This window comes from Heptranchias perlo, chromosome 10 (genome assembly GCF_035084215.1).
Source record: "Heptranchias perlo isolate sHepPer1 chromosome 10, sHepPer1.hap1, whole genome shotgun sequence".
Classification (NCBI taxonomy): Eukaryota; Metazoa; Chordata; class Chondrichthyes; order Hexanchiformes; family Hexanchidae; genus Heptranchias; species Heptranchias perlo.
Window position 1 is genome coordinate 69,239,430 of NC_090334.1, and position 12,161 is coordinate 69,251,590.

Sequence of the window (12,161 nt, forward strand, 5' to 3'; positions counted from 1 at the left end):
CCCCATCCGGAAGATGTACATCTGAGGGGGTCTGCAAGGTAGGTAAATGTGTCTGGACACCGGGGTAAGTGTGCAAGTTGGTGAATTTTACTATTAGGAGGAGGGTGGTGGAGGCCAAACTTTGTCCAAAGTGACAGAGTGGCCTCCTGCAATGAGTGAGGGTCTCCTCCCGCACCTGTCAAATGGACCTTTGCAGCTGCCACAGGCTGATGGCTGCAACACGTCCATTTGAACTGGGAGTGTTTCCCCCAGTACGGGAAACAGCCACAGTTAATTTCAAAATCCCAGCCCTCCTAAAATATCAGGTCAATCAGGTCTGTAAATGATCTGAAGTACCTGTTTAATTACTTTAAGTGGCACCCCGCCGGCTTTAATTGCCAGTGGGAGTCCCACATGCGGGGGCTGCGCGCGCATGTCAGCGCGTCTGTGGGGAACCTGGAAGTGGGCGGGTTGGAGCTGGGCTCCAGACCTGGGCCGGGAATCCCCGATATTCGCAGCCCCCCCGCCACGAACGCACCCGATCGGGGGTGCGAAAATAGTGCCCTATGAGTCGGTGAATTATGTAATTCATCCACATATTGTGTGTGCATACCTGCTAATCCAATAATGGACCAGTTGTTGTATTGGCTAAGAATCATGCCTATAATGTAAACCCTGATCCAAACTGTTCCTATAAACCAACAGACTTTCCCTCAGGATCACTGTCTGGTGAATGAAACTTTTACCTGAATAAAGCTGTCCTTTAAACAAATGTTCTCATGAATCAGATGTACATGAACTTTAAGATGAGTAAGGGATTAAAACATTTGATAGGGTAGATAGAGAGAAACTATTTCTTCTCCTAGGGGGAGTCCAGAACAAGGGGGGCATAACCTTAAAATTAGAGCTAGGCCGTTCAGGGGTGATGTCAGGAAGCACTTCATCACACAAAGGGAGGTGGAAATCTGGAACTCTCTCCCCCAAAATGCTGTTGAGGCTGGGGGTCAATTGAAAATTTCAATACTGAGCTTGATAGATTTTTGTTAAGGTAAGGGAATTAAGGGTTATGGAACCAAGGCAGGTAGATGGAGTTAAGATACAGATCAGTCATGATCTAACTGTTTGGCGGAACAGGCTCAAAAGGCAGAATGGCCTACCCCTGTTCCTGTATTCCTAAGCAATGTTTATTGCTAGTGTTAAAAAGGCATTTCAATAATGTCAGACTGAATCAAACCAAATCAATTTTACTTTTTTTTAAAAAGCGGGGAATGAAGACTATGGTGCATGGATCTCCTTGTTTCAGACAAAATAAAATGTTTTTGGAACCTCCCTACTGTTAAAGTTTCACCTAATCCCGAGATATATACCACTTTACCGTAACACATTAACACATTGCTTTTTCTCAGGAGCTCCATAGATTGCTTGTAGGTGTCCTGTTTTACGCAACGAGACTGCTGTAGTGACCACGGATCCCTCTTCTCTGGTTAGTTCTAACGGTTAGCATTCGGCGAGGCTTCGCAGTATAGGTAGCACCTGGTCAGATGGAGTCATTTGAATTTTACCAAAGACAGTTGTGAAAGAGAAAGAAACAATCTTGGGCAGTCACAGGTAAACTTTGACAAAGAGCGGCAACATAACAACCATCACTGCACGTCAAAGTAAGCATCGAACGTGAAGTACCTACAAGGCTATGGACCAAGAACTAGAAAGTGGGATTAGGCTGGATAGCTCTTTTTCGCTCAGCATAGTCACGATAGGCCTCCTTTTGTGCCTTAAATTTCTATGATTCTATGATTCTGTGAGGTGCTTTGAGCTATTTCTAAGAGACGTGCTAAGCTGGTGTATTAAAAACAATTCGGCTTAAGTTTCTTCTTACATCCATTTTTGGACAGGCAGGATGGCCGATATATGGTAGAGAACAGGCAATCCTAGACTGGGTATTGTGCAATGAGAAAGGATTAATTAACAATCTTGTTGTGCGGGGTCCCTTAGGGAAGAGCGACCATAATATGATAGAATTCCTCATTAAGATGGAGAGTGAAGTAGTTGAATCCGAAACTAGGGTCCTGAATCTAAATAAAGGAAATTATGAAAGTATGAGGTGTGAATTGGCTATGATAGATTGGGGAACTTTACTAAAAGGGATGACGGTGGATAGGCAATGGCTAATATTTAAAGAACGTGTGCAGGAATTACAACAATTATTCATTCCTGTCTGGCACAAAAATAAAACAGGAAAGGTGGCTCAACCGTGGCTTACAAAAGAAATTAGGGATCGTATTAGATCCAAAGAGGAGGCATATAAAATTGCCAGAAAAAGCGGCAAGCATGAGGATTGGGAGCAGTTCAGAATTCAGCAAAGGAGGATAAAGAGATTGATTAAGAGGGGAAAAATAGTGTATGAGAGTAAACTAACAGGGAAGATAAAAACTGACTGTAAAAGCTTCTATAAATATGTCAAGAGAAAAAGATTAGTGAAGACAAATGTAGGTCCCTTACAGTCAGAAATGGGGGAAATTATAATGGGGAACAAAGAAATGGCAGAACAGTTAAACACATACTTTGGTTCTGTCTTCACAAAGGAGGACACAAATAAACTCCCAGAAATGTTAGGGAACCAAGGGTCTAGTGAGAGGGAGGAACTGAAGGAAACCAGTATTAGTAAAAAAAAGTGCTAGGGAAATTAATGGGGCTAAAGGCTGACAAATCCCCAGGGCCTGATAATCTACATCCCAGAGTACTAAAAGAAGTGGCCCTGGAAATAGTGGATGCATTGGTGATCATCTTCCAAAATTCTATAGACTCTGGAACAGTTCCTACAGATTGGAGGGTGGCAAATGTAACCCCACTATTTAAAAAAGGAGGGAGAAAAAAAACAGGGAATTACAGACCAGTTAGCCTAACATCAGTAGTGGGGAAAATGCTAGAGTCTATTATAAAAGATGTGATAACAGAACACTTGGAGGGCATTAACGGGATTGGATAAAGTCAGCATGGGTTTATGAAAGGAAAATCATGCTTAACAAATCTACTGGAGTTCTTTGAGGATGTAACTAGTAGAATAGATGGGGGAGAACCAGTGGATGTGGCATACTTGGATTTACAGAAGGCTTTTGATAAGGTCCCACATAAGAGGTTAGTGTGCAAAATTAAAGCACATGGGATTGGGGGGAATATACTGGCATGGATTGAGAATTGGTTGACAGACAGGAAACAGAGAGTAGGAATAAACGGGTCTTTTTCCAGGTGGCAGGCAGTGACCAGTGGGGTGCCGCAGGGATCAGTGCTTGGGCCCCAGCTATTCACAATATATATCAATGATTTGGATGAGGGAACTAAATGTAACATTTCCAAGTTTGCAGACGACACAAAGCTGGGGTGGAATCTGAGTTGTGAGGAGGATGCAAAGAGGCTCCAATGTGATTTAGACAAGTTGGGTGAGTGGGCAAGAACATAGCAGATGCAGTATAATGTGGATAAATGTGAGGTTATCCACTTTGATTGTAAAAACAGAAAGGCAGATTATTATCTCAATGGTGATAGATTGGGAAAAGGGGAGGTGCAACGAGACCTGGGTGTCCTTGTACACCAGTCGCTGAAAGCGAACAATCAGGTGCAGCAAGCAGTTAGAAAGGCAAATGATATGTTGGCCTTCATTGCAGGAGGATTTGACTACAGGAGCAGGATGTCTTACTGCAGTTATTCAGGGCCTTGGTGAGACCACATCTGGAGTATTGTGTGCAGTTTTGGTCTCCTTATCTGAGGAAGGATGTCCTTGCCATGGAGGGAGTGCAACGAAGGTTTACCAAACTGATTCCTGGGATAGCGGGATTGTCGTATGAGGAGAGATTGGGTCAACTAGGCCTATATTCACTAGTGTAAACAATCTTACAACACCAAGTTATAGTCCAACAATTTTATTTGAAAATCACAAGCTTTCGGAGGCTTCCTCCTTCGTCAGGTGTTCACTAGAGTTTAGAAGAATGAGAGGTGATCTCATCGAAACATAAAATTCTAACAGGACTAGACAGACTAGATGCAGGGAGGATGTTCCCGATGGCTGAGGAGTCCAGACCAGGGGTCACAGTCTCAGGATACGGGGTATGCCATTTAGAACCGAGATGAGGAGAAATTTCTTCACTCAGAGGTTGGTGAACCTGTGGAATTCTCTACCACAGAAGGCAGTGGAGGCCAAGTCATTAGATGTATTCAAGAAGGAGATAGATATATTTCTTAATGCTAAAGGGATCAAGGGATATGAGAAAAAAGCAGGAACAGGGTACTGAGTTAGACAATCAGCCATGATCATTTTGAATGGCGGCGCAGGCCCGAAGGGCCGAATGGCCTACTCTTGCTCCTATTTTCTATGTTTCTATGGTAAGTCGGCACCATTTCCTAAGTATCACTCCCTTACTTCCCTTGCTAATGTACGTACAATATATAACCTAAACTTTCCTTTTGTTATACAGTTGTTACAATCATAGTTAATTAAAGAGCAGAAATTGTCAAAACAACCGAATATAAGGTTTTGTTTTAAGTTAGAGATGGCCTTCATTTGAAATCAACAGAAATTTGGTATATCGGTGACAAATTTGGTTTTCAGATCACAGATGATTCTTTCTTGTCTCTACTTACAACCATTTTGGATTGCCTGAGTACAGCCTCATTGACAGTAATAGTGGCATATGAGATTTGAAGTGTTAAAAATTTTCAAATCTTGCTCTTTCTTCATTATCAAGAAACCTTTCGCTACCTAAACCCAAAGAATTATGTAAAATCTCTAAACCTGCCTGTAATAACACAAAAAAAAAGCTGTGCGAAAATTGCAACCTATTTCATACCATTGTTGTCGGAACTGACAAGACAAGACACTTAATCCCACGAAGCAGCCAAGAGAATGTGCCATAATGCTTTGCGTAGGCAGGGAAATCTGAATATCAAAAAAAAAAGCTTCACTCACGCACCTCAGAAGTGGCACTTTACTGAAGTGCACTTTCCTTTCAGCGGTTTTTAAAGCTGTAGTAATCCTCTTTGTTTTATTATTTTCTATCTTCTTTGAGCCCGCTGTAGCACACCTTCAAGGTAGTCTACCTTTTGTGTTAATAATGGCTTGAGATTGACTACACAGTGAGCCAATGTGTTTCTTGTAAAGCTCTTGGAGTATCTTATAACACTGCTCCATCAAATTGATAGTCAATTGGTAAAAGGAAGATAATGAAAGCTATCTGTCTGAAATATCTAATGCCCAGGAGCATTCCATGACTAAAACATCCCTATCTAAGAAAACCCCAATGACATGATATGAGGTCGCCTTAATAGCAGGAATTGATGATAGGACACATCAATGGATGGACGACAAGATTTACGGAAGCAGCAGCATCAAATTCCATGCCAAGAGCACAGTTGGCCCTCCATTTTTAACATAGGGCAACCTCTAAATATCTCACTGAGAAAGCAGGCCCAGGGAAATGATGTTGCTTCACAGCTCCAGTAACAACTATACCCAGTGGTATGGTCAGTGAACAAAACTGGACAATGTTTTCCTACACCAGGAAGAGCCTGTTGAGGTGAGACTGTTTGCAACAAGAGGTTCGGGCTCACAGCACAGTCGTACAATCGGAAGCTTCTGCCAACATCAAAGTGGCTGCAATAGGGATTTCCCTTCCGAAACATTGCATTTGATGCATTCGAAGCCAAATCCACCACACATAGTCACTACTCCTTAAACACCTGCATGATCTACATGCAACTTCTACTGCCAGAAGCAATCCTTAGCTAGATAATAACAAGAACTGATCATAATAGGACATGGCATTTCAACTCATTTGTGGTTTTAATTAAGTTTGTCAGAGTGAATGATTGGGTGTTATAAGAACCAAACCCGTAGACTGATGGCATTATTGTAAATTAGATATTAAGTCTGACAGCTCTTTTCATCTTGTTCCAGTTTGTACGCCTCCCACCACTCAATATATGGAACAGCATCGGTAGGAGTAGCTGTGGAGGATTCTGTAGCCCACTAGCTCAGCGTGGGGACTGACAATGAAGCAACTTGGATCGTGTGCAAGGGAGCTTGTGAATATAAAAACAGCACCATTATCAGGCAGCCACAGCCACTAAGTTAATTCTTAGCTTACACTTAAGCTGTCGCGTGTATGGACTTCAACTTCCAAGTGAATATAAGGGCAAGGTATCACCTGGTGATCTCAGAGGGTAACAATATGGTGATCCATTCAGTGCACAGGCGTTCCTTGGTTGTAAGTATAGTGGGTCTTTTCTTTTATTCTTATTTTATTTTTGGACTATCACATACACAGACATAAATTTTGCAAATGCCTAAAGAACATTGGTTAAGTTTCCACTCAGGTTTGTTACTATGAAGCTAAAAGGTTTAACGTCTTAAAAAGGAAAGAAAAGTAGCAGAGTAAGTTTTTTTTTAAATGAAATTGCCACTCCTTCTACTTATGGACATACAAACAATGATTGACAGGAAAAGATCCACTTGTCCATCCAGCCTGTCCCACACAATTGTGATACCTTGTGCATCACAACATATACACTCCCCACCCCACCCGAGAGCCATGTAATCTCCTGGGAGAGGCAAAAAAAACAGTTAAAAACCCAGACCAATTAAGGAAAAAAAATCTGGAAAATTCCTCTCCGACTCCTTTAGGTGATCAAAACTGGTCAAGGAGACCACTCTGGGCTTAATTAACGTTATACATTACCTACCTTTTGTAAGAGGAGATCTCCGCCCCAGCCAGAAACAGGTCCAGCTCCCGCATGAAGGAATTCAGCCAATCAGCGTCCATCGCACGAGCCGACAACCTGTTCCAGAGGTTCACTATTCTCTGGCATCCATTCTGAGGTAAACCAGTTCGTAGTTCAACAGATAAAAATGACACGAACAAAAAACAGAAAAGGGACTTAAGCTGCAGTCAGTTGACGAATTCCCATGAATAATGAAGCTCCCCAATTCCCTAAATAGCAGGATGGTTCATCAGTATAGGATCAAGAATTAGATGAATCATTAGAACGATAAAATTAGGTCTTACCTGTGCTAGCTTGGCTCAGGTGGTACACATGTGCCTCTAGATCAGATGTTTGTGGGTTTAAACCCCACTACTGACTTGAGCATATAATTTAAGCTGACACTTCAGTAGTGTACTGAGGGAGTGCTACCTTATCAAAAGTGCTATCACTTGGATGAGACGTTAAATTGAGACCCTGTCTGCTAGTTCAGGTGGATGTAAAAAATTCCATGATACAATTTGAATCCAGAAGGCATTCGACAAGGTGCCACATAAAAGATTATTGCTCAAGATAAAGAATCACTGGATTGGGGGTAATATTCTGGCATGGGTGGAGGATTGGTTATCTAACAGGAAGCAGAGAGTTGGGATAAATGGTTCATTAACGATTTGGAGGAGGGGACCGAGTGTAACATATCAAAGTTTGCAGATGATACAAAGATGGGAGGGAAAGTAGAGAGTGAGGAGGACATAAAAAACCTACAAGGGGATATAGACAGGCTGGGTGAGTGGGCGGAGATTTGCAGATGCAATACAATATTGGAAAATGTGAGGTTATGCACTTTGGCAGGAAAAATCAGAGAGCAAGTTATTATCTTAATGGCGAGAAACTGGAAAGTACTGCAGTACAAAGCGATCTGGGGGTCCTAGTGCAAGAAAATCAAAAAGTTAGTATGCAGGTGCAGCAGGTGATCAAGAAGGCCAACGGAATGTTGGCTTTTTTTGCTAGGGGGATAGAATATAAAAACAGGGAGGTATTGCTGCAGTTATATAAGGTATTGGTGAGACCGCACCTGGAATACTGCATACAGTTTTGGTCTCCATACTTAAGAAAAGACATACTTGCTCTCGAGGCAGTACAAAGAAGGTTCACTCAGTTAATCCTGGGGATGAGGGGGCGGACATACGAGGAGAGGTTGAGTAGATTGGGACTCGACTCATTGGAGTTCAGAAGAATGAGAGGCGATCTTATTGAAACATATCAGATTGTGAAGGGGCTTGATCGGGTGGATGCGGTAAGGATGTTCCCAAGGATGGGTGAAACTAGAACTAGGGGGCATAATCTTAGAATAAGGGGCTGCTCTTTCAAAACTGAGATGAGGAGAAACTTCTTCACTCAGAGGGTAGTAGGTATGTGGAATTTGCTGCCCCAGGAAGCTGTGGAAGCTACATCATTAAATAAATTTAAAACAGAAATCGACAGTTTCCTAGAAGTAAAGGGAATTAGGGGTTACGGGGAGCGGGCAGGAAATTGGACATGAATTTAGATTTGAGGTTAGGATCAGATCAGCCATGATCTTATTGAATGGCGGAGCAGGCTCGAGGGGTAGATTGGCCTACTCCTGCTCCTATTTCTTATGTTCTTATGTTCTTAAAAGAACATTGAGTTCTCCTTGAATCATGGCTAACATTCTTCCCTCAACCACCACCAAAAAAAGATTTTATAAAAATTAAATCTCGGGATGTGGATGTCGCTGGCAAGGCCGGCATTCATTGCCCATTCCTAGTTGCCCTTGAGAAGGTGGTGGTGAGCTTTCTTCATGAACTGCTGCAGTCCATGTGGTGAAGGTACTCCCATAATGCTGTTAGGCAGGGAGTTCCAGAATTTTGACTCTGCGACAATGAAGGAACGGCGATACATGTCTAAGTCAGGATGGAATGTGACCTGGAGAAGAACCTGGAGGTGATGCTGTTCCGATGCATCTGCTGCCCTTGTCCTTCTAGGTGATGGAGGGTATGGGTTTTGGAGGTGCTGCTGAAGAAGCTACGACGACTTGCTGCAGTGCATCCTGTAGACAGAATACACATAGCCATGGTAGTGGTAGAGGGAGTGGATGTTTAAGCTGGTGGATGGGCTGCTGAACAAGCGGACAGCTTTGTCCTGGATGGTGTCAAGCTGCTTGAGTGTTATTGCAGCTGCACCAATCCAGGCAAGTGGAGAGTATTCCATCACATCCCTGACTTGTGCCTTGTAGATGGTGGAGGGACTTTGGGGAGTCAGGAGTTGAGCCACTTGTCACAAAATACCCAGCCTCCGACGTGCTACAGTAGCCATAGCATTTATATGGCGAGTCCAGTTGAATTTCTGGCCAATAGTGAACCTAGGATGCTGATAGTGGGGGACTTAGCAATGGTAATACCATTGAATGTTAAGAGGAGGTGATCATTCATTCATTCATTGCTGGGTGAAAATTGGCTGCTGTGTTTGCCTACATAACAACAGTAACCACACTTCAAAATTGATGCTTTGGGACATCGTGAGAGTGTGATAAGGTACTTCATAAATGTTAATTCCTTTCTCATATATATAACAAACCATGTCTTGGATAATTTAATTAAAACACTACCCAACTTTTTTTCTCAGAGCCAAAAGAACCCAGATGTATCCATTTAATAGTGACATGCCAGAGCCAATGATGATATAAACCTCAACAATATTGGTCAATAGGACCTGCTCTGGGTCTGCAGCTTCCCTTATATGTAATAATGGGTGACTGACGAGAATTCCAGTTTGATATCAAGTATAACACTTCACTGTTTGTCATTCAGTTTCAACAGCCACCTACATAAAGCAACTCACGTGAGGTCAAAAGTGATCCTGGTGTGAAGTTGTAACTCATTTATTTTGCTCTCAATCCTTGCATAATTAGCATTTTTATTTTTGCTTCAGCATTTTCCTCCTTCATGTCTTAGGTTTTCTTTCTTACTTTTGATTTTGATTTTCTGTTTTTTAGCCACAGCAGAGGTAGGATTGAACAATATTGTGTCAGAAAAAAAACATCCTTCAAACACAGCCAGAATATATAAGATGAAATGTGTGACTGCTGTAAAGCTACAAGATTCAATGTATGGTATTATTTGATCTGAAATTCTAATTGCTTAGTTAAGTAGTTTAACCTACAAAAGTAACAGTAAAAATTGACATTATCTTGGATACCTTTTAATTTAAACTGATAGCACACAACACATAACATTGTGATAAAGGTTCCTCTGGTCCACATTGTAAATGAATTGTGAAAATTCCCCCTGTTCAGTATTTCCAATGAAACTGTAATTGTGTCTTCTAGAATTTGTTTACAATTTTGCCACCAGAGGAGTCCTATTGGAAATCCATTTACAATGTCACTACACATTCGTATCCACTTGTGAGGTCTTAATAGCAATTTTTGTACGTAATTAATTGGAAAATATATCAGAGTGCATTGATGCGCATAATGTTCTTATTAAGTACACATTTAATAACACTTCACTAGTGTAAATGAGAGAATGCTTTCAACCCTATCTTGGATTTGGGTCCTAGCACATCTTGCCACTTGACGTCATCCGCCTTTGTAAAACCGGGCTCCTAAAGGGAGGACTACATGCAAGTTAAGTCTTCCAACCATCTTGTCACCTGTTTAATAAATGCGATTGGCAAAGATTGTGATCCAGACCATCCAATTCTTATTGATAGAAAGGTGACAACTTGCAAAAGGGAAGGAAAAAGGGAGAAAATCATTTTAAAAGTAGTAATTATGTTGAAAACCAGCAAGACCTTCATACATCAATGAAGATAAGGTAGCAATTGATATAGGAAAGGACCTTGATGGTCCTTGGGCATTTGAGGATGAAATAGGAAGCCTCTCTCATTTATTTGTTATATACGCCCAAGTGTTGGGTTTTGCAGATCTCACTATAAACTAAGCCATCATCTACACTAACCCTTCAGCACTTGTTCTTCCCTGCTCAACCAAATAGTGGATAATACAGGATGCCAGAACCTCTAGGAGAGCTTGAAGTTCAATCAGCAAGAGAGAAGAAGGTAAATTCTCATCTTTAGAGCTCCCAGTGTAGAGCTTTGTGTGTTGAGAGCACTAAAAACAAAAATTTACCTCAGGGAGAAATTGCATTTATATGGTGCTTTATCACATCACTCATAAACATCCCAAAGAGCTTCATATACAATGAATTACTTGAAGTGCAGTCACTGTTACATGGGCAAATGTAACAGCCATTCTCTGCACAGCAACATCGCAGGCACAGCAATGAGATGAATGAGTAGTTAATCTATCTTTAGTGGTGTCAGTTGAAGGAAAAGTATTGGCCAGAACACTAGGAAAATTCCCTTCTCTTCTTCAAATAGTGCCATGGGATCTTTAACATCTACCTGAACCACTGGAAGGAGCCTTAGGCTCCTGGGACAATGCAGACAGGTACTCCCTCCGTACCACAATGATTGGAAATATCTGATAATTAAGCCATTGAGGGCTACTGAACAGTTATCATGATAATCCTGCCACTCTGAGATCAGAGGGAAAAACATCGTCCACTTTTATGGAGTAGAGTCTGTTAAGGGGGCTAGAGTCCTGTAACTCTAATTATCACCTGCAGCAGGAACAATCACTTTTCCTTGTCTAACACCATATCTAAAGCCCTCATGGAGTATAAAATTGAAATAGTATCCTAGTATGATACAGCACAGAAGGAGGCCATTCTGCCCATCGTGCCTGTGCCGGCTCTTTGGTAGAGCTATCCAATTAGTCCCAGTCCTCTGCTCTTTCCTCATAGCCCTGCAAATGTTTTCCTTTCAAGTATTTATCTAATTCCCTTTTGAAAGTTATTATTGAATCTGCTTCCACCGCCCTTTCAGGCAGTGCATTCCAGATCATAACAACTCACTACGTAAAAAAATACTTCCTCATGTCGCCTCTGGCTCTTTTGTCAATCACCTTAAATCTGTGTCCTCTGGTTACCGACCCTTGTGCCACTGGAAACAGTTTCTCCTTATTCACTCTATCAAAACCATTCATGATTTTGAACACCTCTATCAAATCTCCTCTTAACCTTCTCTGCTCTAAGGAGAACAACCCCAGATTCTCCAGTCTCTCCTCATAACTGAAGTCCCTCATCCCTGGTACCATTCTAGCAAATCTCATCTGCACCCTCTCTAAGGCCCTAACATCCTTCCTAAAGTGTGGCGCCCTGAATTGAAAACAATACTCAAGCTGAGGCCTAACCAGTGTTTTATAAAGGTTCAGCATAATGTCCCTGCTTTTGTACTCTAGGCCTCAATTAATAAAGCCCAGGATCCCATATGGTTTTTTAACAGTCTTCTCAACCTGTCCTGCCACCTTCAAAGGTTTGTGTATGTGCAACCCTCACATCTCTCTG